At 37.2% G+C, this 11,330-nt stretch overlaps 1 long non-coding RNA gene and 1 other non-coding gene across 2 annotated transcripts; one reads left to right on the forward strand and one right to left on the reverse strand.

The window, feature by feature from the left end:
- Positions 1-678: 678 nt before the first annotated feature.
- LOC147787069 (U1 spliceosomal RNA) lies at positions 679-843 on the forward strand. The gene has a single exon (XR_015413964.1). It is a non-coding gene; the product is annotated as a U1 spliceosomal RNA (small nuclear RNA).
- A 9,037-nt stretch (positions 844-9,880) lies between these two features.
- Positions 9,881-10,989, reverse strand: LOC147787070 (uncharacterized). The gene is made up of 3 exons (XR_015413594.1): positions 10,833-10,989; positions 10,661-10,738; positions 9,881-10,435 (listed from the first exon to the last, which is right to left on the reverse strand). It is a non-coding gene; the product is annotated as an uncharacterized LOC147787070 (long non-coding RNA).
- Between the last annotated feature and the right edge of the window lie 341 nt (positions 10,990-11,330).

Consider the following 11,330-nt stretch of genomic DNA (forward strand, 5'->3'; position numbering starts at 1 on the left):
GCCATTTTTGCAATATTTTTCATTAAGTTAGGACTACTAAATTTTGCTGAGCTTTTAAAAAGTTTTAAAAACCTAATTTCTCATGCTAGACTCTTCTTATATATACAAGAAATAGTACTAAAACAAAAATTAGGAAGAAAAAAAAAAATCCTGTAGCTTTGAATTAATGACTTGAAAATATAAAATCCAAGCGCATTCACGGGATATCATCAAGACAAGAGTGTCGTACTCTAGCATTCACGGGAAACATGATTAAAAAACTTACAATTAGGCCACTTATTAAGTCTTGAGGTCACTTACTAAGTATTGTACTCACTCCATGTTTTCCATGATTGTCACCAACTAGGAGCCATAGACAAACCACACCCACCAAAACTATTTTTGATGTTTTAAAATGATTTTGTGAACCACTCCCTTATTTTGTACTATGAAAATATACACTCTATTTTAAATAAACACATTGTTCTCTAATATGTTCGAGGAAACTTTTAAGTTTGCGTCTGTTCTCCACTAAATTTTTTTAAAGGTGTCTTATAGATCATTGATATCAAATAAATCATTGAATTCATAGGTTCGTTCTACTTTAATTTTTTTTAAAAAAAAGACCCACATCGTTCAATTCAGCGGCAGGAAAGCCTCACATGACTATAAATAGAACACAGTATCGTTCCAAGAAACTTACTTACCTGGACGAGGTTGATGGGCGATCAAGAAGGCTCATGGCCCAGATTGGTGACCTCCATTGCACACAAAGGAGGGGTGCCCATCTAAGGTCTGCCCAATGCGGCAGAGCCTACGTCATTATTTGTGGCAGCGGGGGGCCTGCGTTCGCTCGGCCCCTTCCAATGCATCAGTTTCAACCATTCTTGCATATGTCAATCTCCATATGAACATATGAACAGGAATGCATATGGTTATTATCTTTACTTTCACACTAATCTATAAATAATTACAAACCAGGTGAGTAGTTTCTACTGTGGCTAGAAACTGAGTAATTTTATTGTGGGTAAAATAGGTCGGGGTTAGGGTTGCAATTTCGTAAACCTGTCTCGAAAAGAGATTTGAGACTACATGGGTAGATGTTAGAGTGACTAACCAAATTGAGAGATGGATAAATTCACGATTTTTCCCTTTTTTTTTTTAATTTAAAAAAACAAAAATTCTAACTTGATCGATATTGAATCAATCGAACGCATTCCACTCTTAGAAGACTCTACGTTATATCACCAGATCATGATTTCTCATATATAAATGTAACATCATGTCATTGAAGAGTTTGTCTTAAAGTGGTCAAATAAGATTTACTTAATCTTATTACTATAGGATTAACTTGAACAATTATAATGTCGTTTTAGGTTGATACATTTTTTGAACAATTATAAGTTATTAGATGTGGAAGGAAGAATTGTTAGTGTACTTTTTTTCTTTATATAGCCATTAGAAGTACATTTTATTTTGAATAAAAAAATATAAAAAAAATGAAAAGTAATGTTGAAGTAATTTAGTACAAAGAAACTTTCTCCAAGTTATACAGAATACTTATTTCATTTTCTCTTGGTTGTGCGCTTTGAATCTATAATACTGAAACAAATGTTATCACCGCATAAAGTCTTCGAAAGAGTAACTACGCAGCATATGGTTGAGACACAAGGGGTAAGTGTCACAACCCCATGTTCGAGGCTTCGAAAACTCGAATCGTGACTAAAAAGATGAAATCGAAAAAAAAAAAAAAAAAAAAAAAAAAAAAGTAAAGTAAAAAAGATAAAAGTACTATTTAATTAAAACAAAGGAGAGAGAAGTTTTGTTTCGAAATTATTACAAAGGAAATTACAAATGTTAAATGAAATACAAAAGACTTTAAAAGACCGACAAGGGACTGACGCTCCGGAATGACGACCTCTGTGACCGCACAGCTCTCGAACGCTCCTCCACCTCGACCAGTACCTAAAAAAAAAAGAGTTGAGTATAAAAATTATACTCAGTAAGCCACCTACTTGTAGGCTCTCATCGCAACCTCAGCTTAACAATTTTTCACAGACTTCTCTTTGCCTCTAGGAAATCTAGTTCTGGTCTTAGCTCTTTAGAACTTGCCCTTTGGGGCTTCTTTGGTTCTCAGTCCTTTCATTTATACCCCTAGAGTTCCTTTTATGCTAACCTGTGTTGGACTGGTGACTTGCGAGGGGCTACCTCGACATGGGTATGAGATTACCTGGGGTCTTGCCTAGGAAGTGAGTTGCAACCCCCTAGCCCCATGGTAATCCCCCTGTATTTGGGAGGGCTACCTCCTCTATCCCATCCAGCTAAACAGTCAATTACGACGTGGGTATCCCGTTTCCCATACTAAACGGCTATCGAGCAGTCGAGTCCTGATCAGGAATCCGTTGGTCTCCCACGAAGCTATAACATCACCCATACACAAGTAGCCTAAGGGTACTCTAGAGGTGGCTCGTATGCTGAGGTGGTCTGTTAGACTATTAAGGGAAAGGTTAGGTCTATACCTTACTGACTAGTCACTTTAACAACAAAACCCTAGACTTTATCATTCTTGTGGGTCGAGGAAATTAACTGAGTGTGCACAAAACTATCATCCAGTATCATCATACAAAATTCATGCAAAATAAACATACATGCTCAACGGGGCGATAACATCCATCAAATCCCGGAGCGCAGAGTTAACAAGTTCCCATTCTCCTTTCAGCATGAATTAAACATTTACATATAAAGTAGAAGCTTAAAACATAATAGCAACACTCAGATAATTCTCATAATATTTCACATAATACATCCATACTCTTAACAATCAAATTACTTACTTTCAATCATGGAAAGCTACCACCTAAGGTAATTAAACTAGCATGCATGCATAACCAAGCGACTCCTACAAGTATTTCTTCCTAAAGTTCCGTGTGGTGACTTACCTGATTGACGCGTGTTCTTCGTTTAGAGTTTCTACACCAATAACGTGTCTACAAATACTGATTTTCTCCATTTAGGTCCTATTTCATATAAAAATAGGGTTAGAGTTGGAATCGGGAGAAACATCGGCAAACAGAAGTCGAATGGGCTGAAAACAGCACCTCACGCGCGTGCACGCGCTCATATGCGCCTGGGAAGGTGTTACACGCGCACGGCCACGCGCGCGTACGAACGCGCACGAGGGAGGGAAGACCGCGCTGGGGTATTGCCACGTGGCGCCCATTGAACGGTCAGCCGAGATCCAGGTCGTCGGTTCAAAACTGGAAGGACGCGCTGGAAATCGAATTCTTTTACGCTGACGCGTGGCAACGCGAAGTCGGGTTGCACGCGGGTCATCGAGTCGCAGACTCTGGTAGCGGGCCGCTGCCCTCTGAATCCTGCCCGACGCGAAGTATTTCGTTGAATTTCTCCGCCAATACACGCCAGACACTGTGTCGACCATTCCGGCGAGGCATGGCCCTCTCTTTGCCTGACACGCGTCCCTCTGCCATTCCTCTTCTTCCTCACGTCTCTGCAATTTTCCAGAAAACTGATTATTTTCTATTTTCTTTGCATTTTCGTATTTCTTTCTACAAGGATTAATATGATTCCTTCGTGAAATTTGTAGATCTCATTCTCATCTACATATAGGTATTTTTATTGTAAATTATTTCTAACCACATTAGTAATAAACTAAGTCCAAAGCTGTCAAGAAATATCAATACTCACATCCTTGGTCGAATGCTGGAACTCCTATTTTCGATCCGAATCAATCAAGGCTCCCTTCACAAATTATGACCGTAATCCACTCTAGATTAACATACTCAAATTTCAGGATCTAACTCTCAATATTTCTAACATGAGGAAAATCCGAAAACCATTGTTCAAGAACGTACCTACGAATTTTCTTGATTCTTTGATGGTTTAGAACCATTTAAGAGTCAAGAATTTTGGTCTCTTTAACCGTAATCCACTCTAGATTCAAGAACGTAACTATCCTTTCTCATCTCGAATTTTGGTCTCTAAGTCCCTCAATAAAATCTCGAGAATTTGACTTTAAAGGTAAAATTAGATTTTAAACTTTCCATTGAGGCTCGGGTCTTACAGTAAGGGACAACATGGGTAGATTGACAAGCTTTCAGGCACATGGGGTCGCTCCACTAGACATTGACTATATGGTTTTTCTTGTTGAAGGGTCGCCAGTTAACCTTACACAAATGTGCTCATATGAGATGACATTCTATCCTATGAGATGTGATGAGGTCACACCTTAACTAGGATACCAAACGCTCACTGCTAGGGCTACGTAAGCGTATTTAGTCAAAGAACATAATAGTAATACACCTCAGAGATGAGACTTGTCCCTCGATAGATCCACAACGTCAAAAAAATGGTGAACCATCTCTTTTGTACCCACAGTAGGTTCGTGAGCAGCTAAAGTACCACTTGGAACTTTGAAGAACCCCAAATACTCAGATAGTAGTAGTACACCTAAATTTTCAAGAGCCTAGAGTAAAGCCCATGAATACGATACTAGCTTAAGTTTGCTATGAGAGCCTACAAGTAGGTTGCTTGCTGAGTATTTATACTCATCTTTTTCCTTTCTTTTCAAGTGTTTGCATGTTTTTGGTCAAGGTGGAGGAGCGTTCCAAAACTATGAGATCACAGAGGGGTCGTCTTTGGTGTCAATTCGTTTTGATATTTTTGAGTCTTTTGTATTTTTTGTTTTGTAGTTATATCATAAACTCATTTCTCCCTTTGTAAGAAATTTGAATTGCACCGTCTCATAATTAGATTTTATTTTGTATTGTTGTGTGGCATGTTTATTTTAATTTGATTTAAACTTTACACTATTTTTTTGTTTTATTTTATTTTCTTTTGGTTTTTGTCTATTTTCATTAGGGTCAAATTTTTGAAGCCTAGAAATAGTAGGTCGTGACATGCAGATGCTCCAAGCTTGCCACGTGGTGTTCACGGTTTAGCTACTATAAATTTGATGAAGTGCGTTCATTCTTCGATAAAATAAGATTCTTTTATGATTAACATCATCGCGACACATTCTGCAAATAGACTACGCTTTTGAGACGAATTGGATTAGGCAGGCAATCGGTTCGCAGTTTGATTTCTCGGATCGAATTGCTTAGTGGGTCGTGCACGCCTACTACTTTGCCTGGCTAGCTGCACAGTACCACCCTGTGCTTGACATATGATCCATCCGTTGTCCACCGCATTCAATGGCTCGTGCCTTCCGTGTGTCACCTACACATTTGGGACGATGTCAAATTTACAGGTTTTATTTTAGGTTTTTAATTCTTTTTTATTTATTAGAAGATTTTCATAACTTCCTCCATGTAACTTGAATCAACTTAGTTACTCTTAATTCCTCGTTTACAAACATATCAAACTTTTACAGCTTTAATCCCTCGTCCAAAACTATAAATCTTACTATTTTTGATACAAGCCTCAACCTCATTTTTTTTAATCCAAATTAACTCGGCTCCTTCTTGAATCTTGTGCCGATTTCCTCCAAAAACAAAACACTACAAAAAAAAAAAAAAAGGAAGGAAAACCTAAACAAAAAATCTAAAACCAATATTTATTGTTTTTTTTTTTTAATATGAAATTGAGTGACTCAATAGAATAGCTCTTCCAATCTTCCAATATTGTTGAGCAATTCTTATGAAAGAACTAGAGCCAAGCGGTTTGGATTGCATTTATGGTTTCTCTTTCGAATTCTATCCGGCATCTCTAAACCTTCTCTCTTTCCTTTTTCCTCTTTCTTTTTCTTTCTTACCCCATAATGGTTTGACCACTAATAGACCCCTAATTAGGAAAGAGGGGTCAAAATGACCATTTTGCTTTTCCTCAACTTTCACCCAATTTTCTCAAAAATTCTTTACTAGGGATTTTTCTAAGCATCTTTCTCGTCTCCATCGTCTTAAGATTCGGCCTCTAAATCTATCAATAAAATTGCTTAAATGAAAATTCGGGTACTTAATTTATCGCAAGGGCTCGAGTGTTCCAAATTCTCCCCTCCAAACTTTCATCTCTAAAAGTTTCTAACGTCTGATTTTCGATGTGAAACATCCTCTTGTCCATTTTTCTTGCTTAAGTTGCTACGTTGTCTCGGTCGTAACTCTACAAATTCATTCTTGGATGTTTTGGTGGTCTATTAGGTTCTTTGGGGCGTCTCGGTGGTTTAAACTTTCTCTCTTATTCTCAGGATTTTTAGGACTATCTATGATCGTCGCTCACAATCCTAGAGTGCAGTGTTTACTGGAAACGTACTAACTTAGGTCAACTCGCAACCTCTCTAGCTCTAGCGCCTTAGTTATAGCTTGGTTCTCTTATGCATGCAAATTGGGAGATTATCTGATAAGACAATCCTAATCCTCAGCTTAACGATCCAAGTTTTTGTTAAACAAGAATCGTTGAATAAAAAAAAATTAACACCTCCTTACCCAAAATTTGGATCAACTAAGAGATATGACTAAAATTAGATTATCACTTGATATCAAAGATCTTGAAACAAGATTTGGAACCTTGTTCTAAATCGAGTCACTCCAAAGTAGAATTTGATTAAGACTTGATTGAATAGGTAAGATGCAATCTACCACAAGAATTGCTTGAAACATGGAAATGACAATGATGATGCACAAATTTCTAAGGGTAAAAGTCTCAATGTCGTGACCCGATTTTCGAGGCTTCGAAAAACCGAATCGTGACTAAAGAAACGAAAGAGAAAACAAATAAAATTGAAAAGAAAATTAAATAGAAGATAAAAATTCGATAAAATTTGAAGGAAGAGAAGAAAGTTAAGGACACCAAAATTAAATATAAAATCAAGGTCAAATGTTACAAATTGGAAATACAAATATACAAGAAAATACAAAAGACTCCAAATGTGAAAATGGACTGACGCTTCGGAACGACACCCCTTTGTGACAATGCAGTTCTCAAACACCTCCTCGCTTCGACTGGTACCTGAAAGAAAAAAAAAAAAAAAAAAAAAAAAAAAAAAAAAAAAAAAAAAAAAAAAAAAAGAGAAAAACGGGGTGAGTATAAAAATATACTCAATAAGCAACCTAGTTGTAGGCTCTTTTCGCAACCTTATCTTAGTAGGCATCCACGGTCTTATCTATGGGTTCTAGTGAGTGCAAATCAAGCTACAACTCTGTTTTTTGTATCTTAGGAGGCTTGTCCATCTTATGGAGTGGAATGCTTAGTGTCTTGAGGTGAGGCGTGACCTCACAAGTAAATCTGATGGGATCGTATGGCTGGATCTGAATAAGTAACTCTGTCTGAACATCATCCATGGAGGTTAGCTAACAACCTTCCCACGGGACCATACATCCACTAAAATCGGGGGTTGCGATCCCCTGTGTGTCGGTTAGCTACTAAGTCATTCTACGTAGTTTCACGTTCTCCCGCTCAGGGATGGATTTCTACGACCCAGGAGTCCTGTTCAGAAGACCCCTTAGCTATCACCACTAGGGCGGGGCACCTGTCACACTTCCCTGTCCAGATCTGCCTTGCTCAAGATCTTAGTACCAAAGTTCTGTCTCGACGATACAATATTGGAACAGAGAGGGAAGTGGAGTTTCGTGTGACACTATCCACACTGCTCAACTCTAACGGACTACCTACGATACAATATTGGCAAAGAGAGATCTCGTCAAGGTATATATTAAATATTTCTCTCTTTTTTTAATATCAATTTCATTTTTAGAAAATGACGACACTTTAAATCTTGTGAATTGTTGCAATTATTTAGGTTGTCAATAATCTTATATAAATGATAGTAAAAGAATAAACAAATGAATGGATTAAATTAAAACCAAGAATATAACTATTAACCGGGTAAAAGAAAGATAAAGGAAATACAAAAACAAGGCTAACAAAATCATAGGAAAGAAAAATGAAATACAGAATCACAAAATACTACTAAAAGGGAAATACAGCCAGAGACAGGGAGGCAAGACGGTTAATATAATTATGAAAAGAAAAAAAAAAAAAGAGGGAAACACAATAAAAATGTGAGAGGGTATTAAACCAAGAAAAAATAGAATATCTGGAAAATATTAAAGGGTATTTAATACTATAACAAACATATATAAATATTTTAAGACTTAACTCATGCAAAGACTCATGAAGTATTACACATGGACCAATATAAATTAGAGAAACAATTTTGTAGAAGTTCAAACTTGAAATTGATGTCATGGGCTCACGTAGGTTGACTTGGATTTCAATGGACTTTTATTAAGGATAACATCGGGATATCAGCCTAAGCTAATCAGGTAAGTGGTCTTACTATCGACATAGTTATATTTGATGTTGACACGTGCCCCGTAATTCTGCACGTGTCATATATATTGATATGTGTGAATTGTCTATAGATCGATATGCTTCTTATATGTTATGTATATGTTGTGAATTGTATGATAATAATTACGGTACGATGTGTTTAATGATATGTTTGAGATAGGATACGAGAAGGATGCACAAAACGAAATGTAACGATAGGAGTAAAATACGTTCATGAAATGTTAAGGTTATGTTACATACCAGAGTGCTATGGATAGGAGAGATTAATGAAAGAATACGATTAGGTTATGGGTAAAAAGGGATAGGTTTGTGATAGATTGATAAAACGATAGCATTAGGATACGTGTGATAGATTGATAAAACGATAGCATTAGGATACGTTCATGTGGTGATATGATTAAGGTACATTCACGTAATGATATGACTGTAATAGGTATAAGAACGTTAGGCTATGATAAGTTAGGGAACGATATGACCACGAAGTGTTTATGATATGACATGTTTATGATACGATATATTATGATGTGATATGTTATGTTTAGATTGTTTTGTGTGACCATTGAGGTAATTGTTGTATGAATTGCACGTTATGAAATGACATGTTAAAAGCATGAAGTATTATGTTATGTTTTCTAAATTGTATGTATTCAACATGTTATGAATGACATTATATCACAATAAATAAAATGAAATATAACCCCATTAGAATTATGCATGATATGAGAACTGAAAAATGTTAAAAGATATAATATGAGTGTAAAACGATAGCGGTGTTATATTTAATAATGTCGAAAATGGAAAAATAGTGGGACCTCATGCATTATGTGTGCTCATGCATTGGGGGATACCCCCATTTCATCACAATGGGCAGGGTATGATCACTATGTTTTACACAATGCTGCTGGCAGGGATATGATCATTTTGTTTTACATAATGCTATCGTGGCGGTTACTAGTTCTAACGGGTGTCTGGCCTAAGGAGCACCCAGAGTATGCTCGCTCGATAAGGAGAGTGGCCCAGCAGTGTGCGAATTGACTGGTGAGTCCATACTCGCATGTATGGGCTGTGTGTAGAGTATATGGTACTCATCCAAGTTACTCGTTAGGACAGTACCGTAGGAAAATAGATTGAAATGATAGGTCCCGTTATTGCATTCACATGTTCTTGCATTTAACCCCCAATAATGGGGTAACTTACTGACTATTTTTTTAAATACTCGAGGCATGTGCTACTACATTTTTCAGGTTAAGGCAAGGCATTCCTGTACTGTTGACGACGACATCGCAATTTGAGACCATGACACATGCATAGAGTAGTGGTATTTATTTTCTTAGACTTAGGCTAGAATAGGATGTTTTTAATTTAAATATTTATTTATTTTATTTAACCTTTTGTTGTGTCGTTTAATGGTGTTTTCGAAACACGCAAGTCCATGGCTGTGTTTTAAGACAAAGGTTACGTTTTATGAAATTTAAATGAAGTCTTTTCGCACTCAATGTTCATGATATGTATACAGTAGCGACCTTAAATTAAGTAGAAAATTTCGGGTCGTTACATTATTACAATCTCAATCTAAACAGATACATAATCGTTCATATCTAGATTCCATTTATTTTCTTAATTATTTCATTTCCATGGTTTCCATATTCATATGCTTGGTTCGGCTAGCTAAGTATATCGGTATGGTAGCATGCATGCTTATTCCAAGCGGTTCATACAAGTACTGCTTGTGGGAATCCAAATGGTTACTTACATGGTTGACGCGTGTCTTCCCAAACTCGAGTTTCTTGACGGAGAGGGTTCCAAAAATTCTGAAATTTCCTTGACCGATCCTATTTCACATAATAATAGGGTAGTATCGAAATAGGGATGAAAAACAAGCAAACGGAGGCCGAACGGAAGGAAAAATGATGACTCACGCGCCTACACGCGCATCACACGCGCTCTGGAGGGTCCCTACGTGCGACTTCCATGCGTGGCTTTCCGCACAATCGTGGTGCAGATGGTCGGGTTGGAGCGTCTGTTCGGTTCGTGCGTTTGTGGGTCGCGTGCGGAGCACGCCCCACAAGCCGGAATGCACTGTGTGTCTAACACTGATTCCGCCGTGCTCCTCCATATGCCAGCCGACGCGTGGCGGCGTCCCTTCTCTCTCCTGCGTGTGTTTCAATTTCCAAATCATTAGGTGTTTTTGCGTTTTCAATCCATTTTCTTCGGATTTTTTTATCTTCCAATCCGTAATCCGAATCAACAAGTTTTCTTAAAAAATATCGTAGATCTCATATTCTACTTATTCAATATATTTTTCCTATATTTTTCCGGTAATCACAGGTCTTATTATTCCAGTTCGAATTTTTTGAGAAAAACACAAGTTTCTTACCGAAAATCACGTTTTCTTGAAACTCCGATTCGAATGCAAATCTTGGCCACTTTCACTCTGAAACTTGGAAAGATCACACTGCTGAAGGTAAAAGTCCAAGAATCAACAGAAAAACGCTGCTAACTCACAAAAACTTCGATAAACATCTAGATCTAGACATTCGTGGACTAACCTTAAGTTCTTGGACGTTTTTGAATAAATAAGAAGGTGCGATTCGTGAGAGCACCTTGCCTCGGACTGCTGATGGTTTAGGTTGAGGATTCTCAGATCTCCGGTGTCGATTTTAGATTAGATCTTCTCCTCTGGCCTCAAAACCCTAACCTCTTTACTTTCTTCTGTCTCCCCTCTTCTTTCCCCCATAATGGTTTGACCAGTACACTAATAGACCCCTAATTAGGAAAGAGGGGGTCAAAATGACCATTTTTCTTTTAGCTCAACTTTGACCGAATTTTCTCAAAAATTCTTTACTAGGTATTTTTGTAAGGATTTTTCTCTTTCTCTATTGTCTAAAGATTTGGCCTCTAAGTCTATCAATAAAATCGCTTAAAAGAAAAATCGGGTATTTAATTTATCCCAAGGGCTTGAGTGTTCCAAATTTCCCCCTCCAAAATTTCATCTCTAAAAGTTTCTAACATCTGATTTTCATTGTGGAACATCCTCTTGTCCATTT

This window comes from Cucurbita pepo, chromosome 18, assembly GCF_057944985.1.
Source record: "Cucurbita pepo subsp. pepo isolate OVF chromosome 18, ASM5794498v1, whole genome shotgun sequence".
NCBI lineage: Eukaryota > Viridiplantae > Streptophyta > Magnoliopsida > Cucurbitales > Cucurbitaceae > Cucurbita > Cucurbita pepo.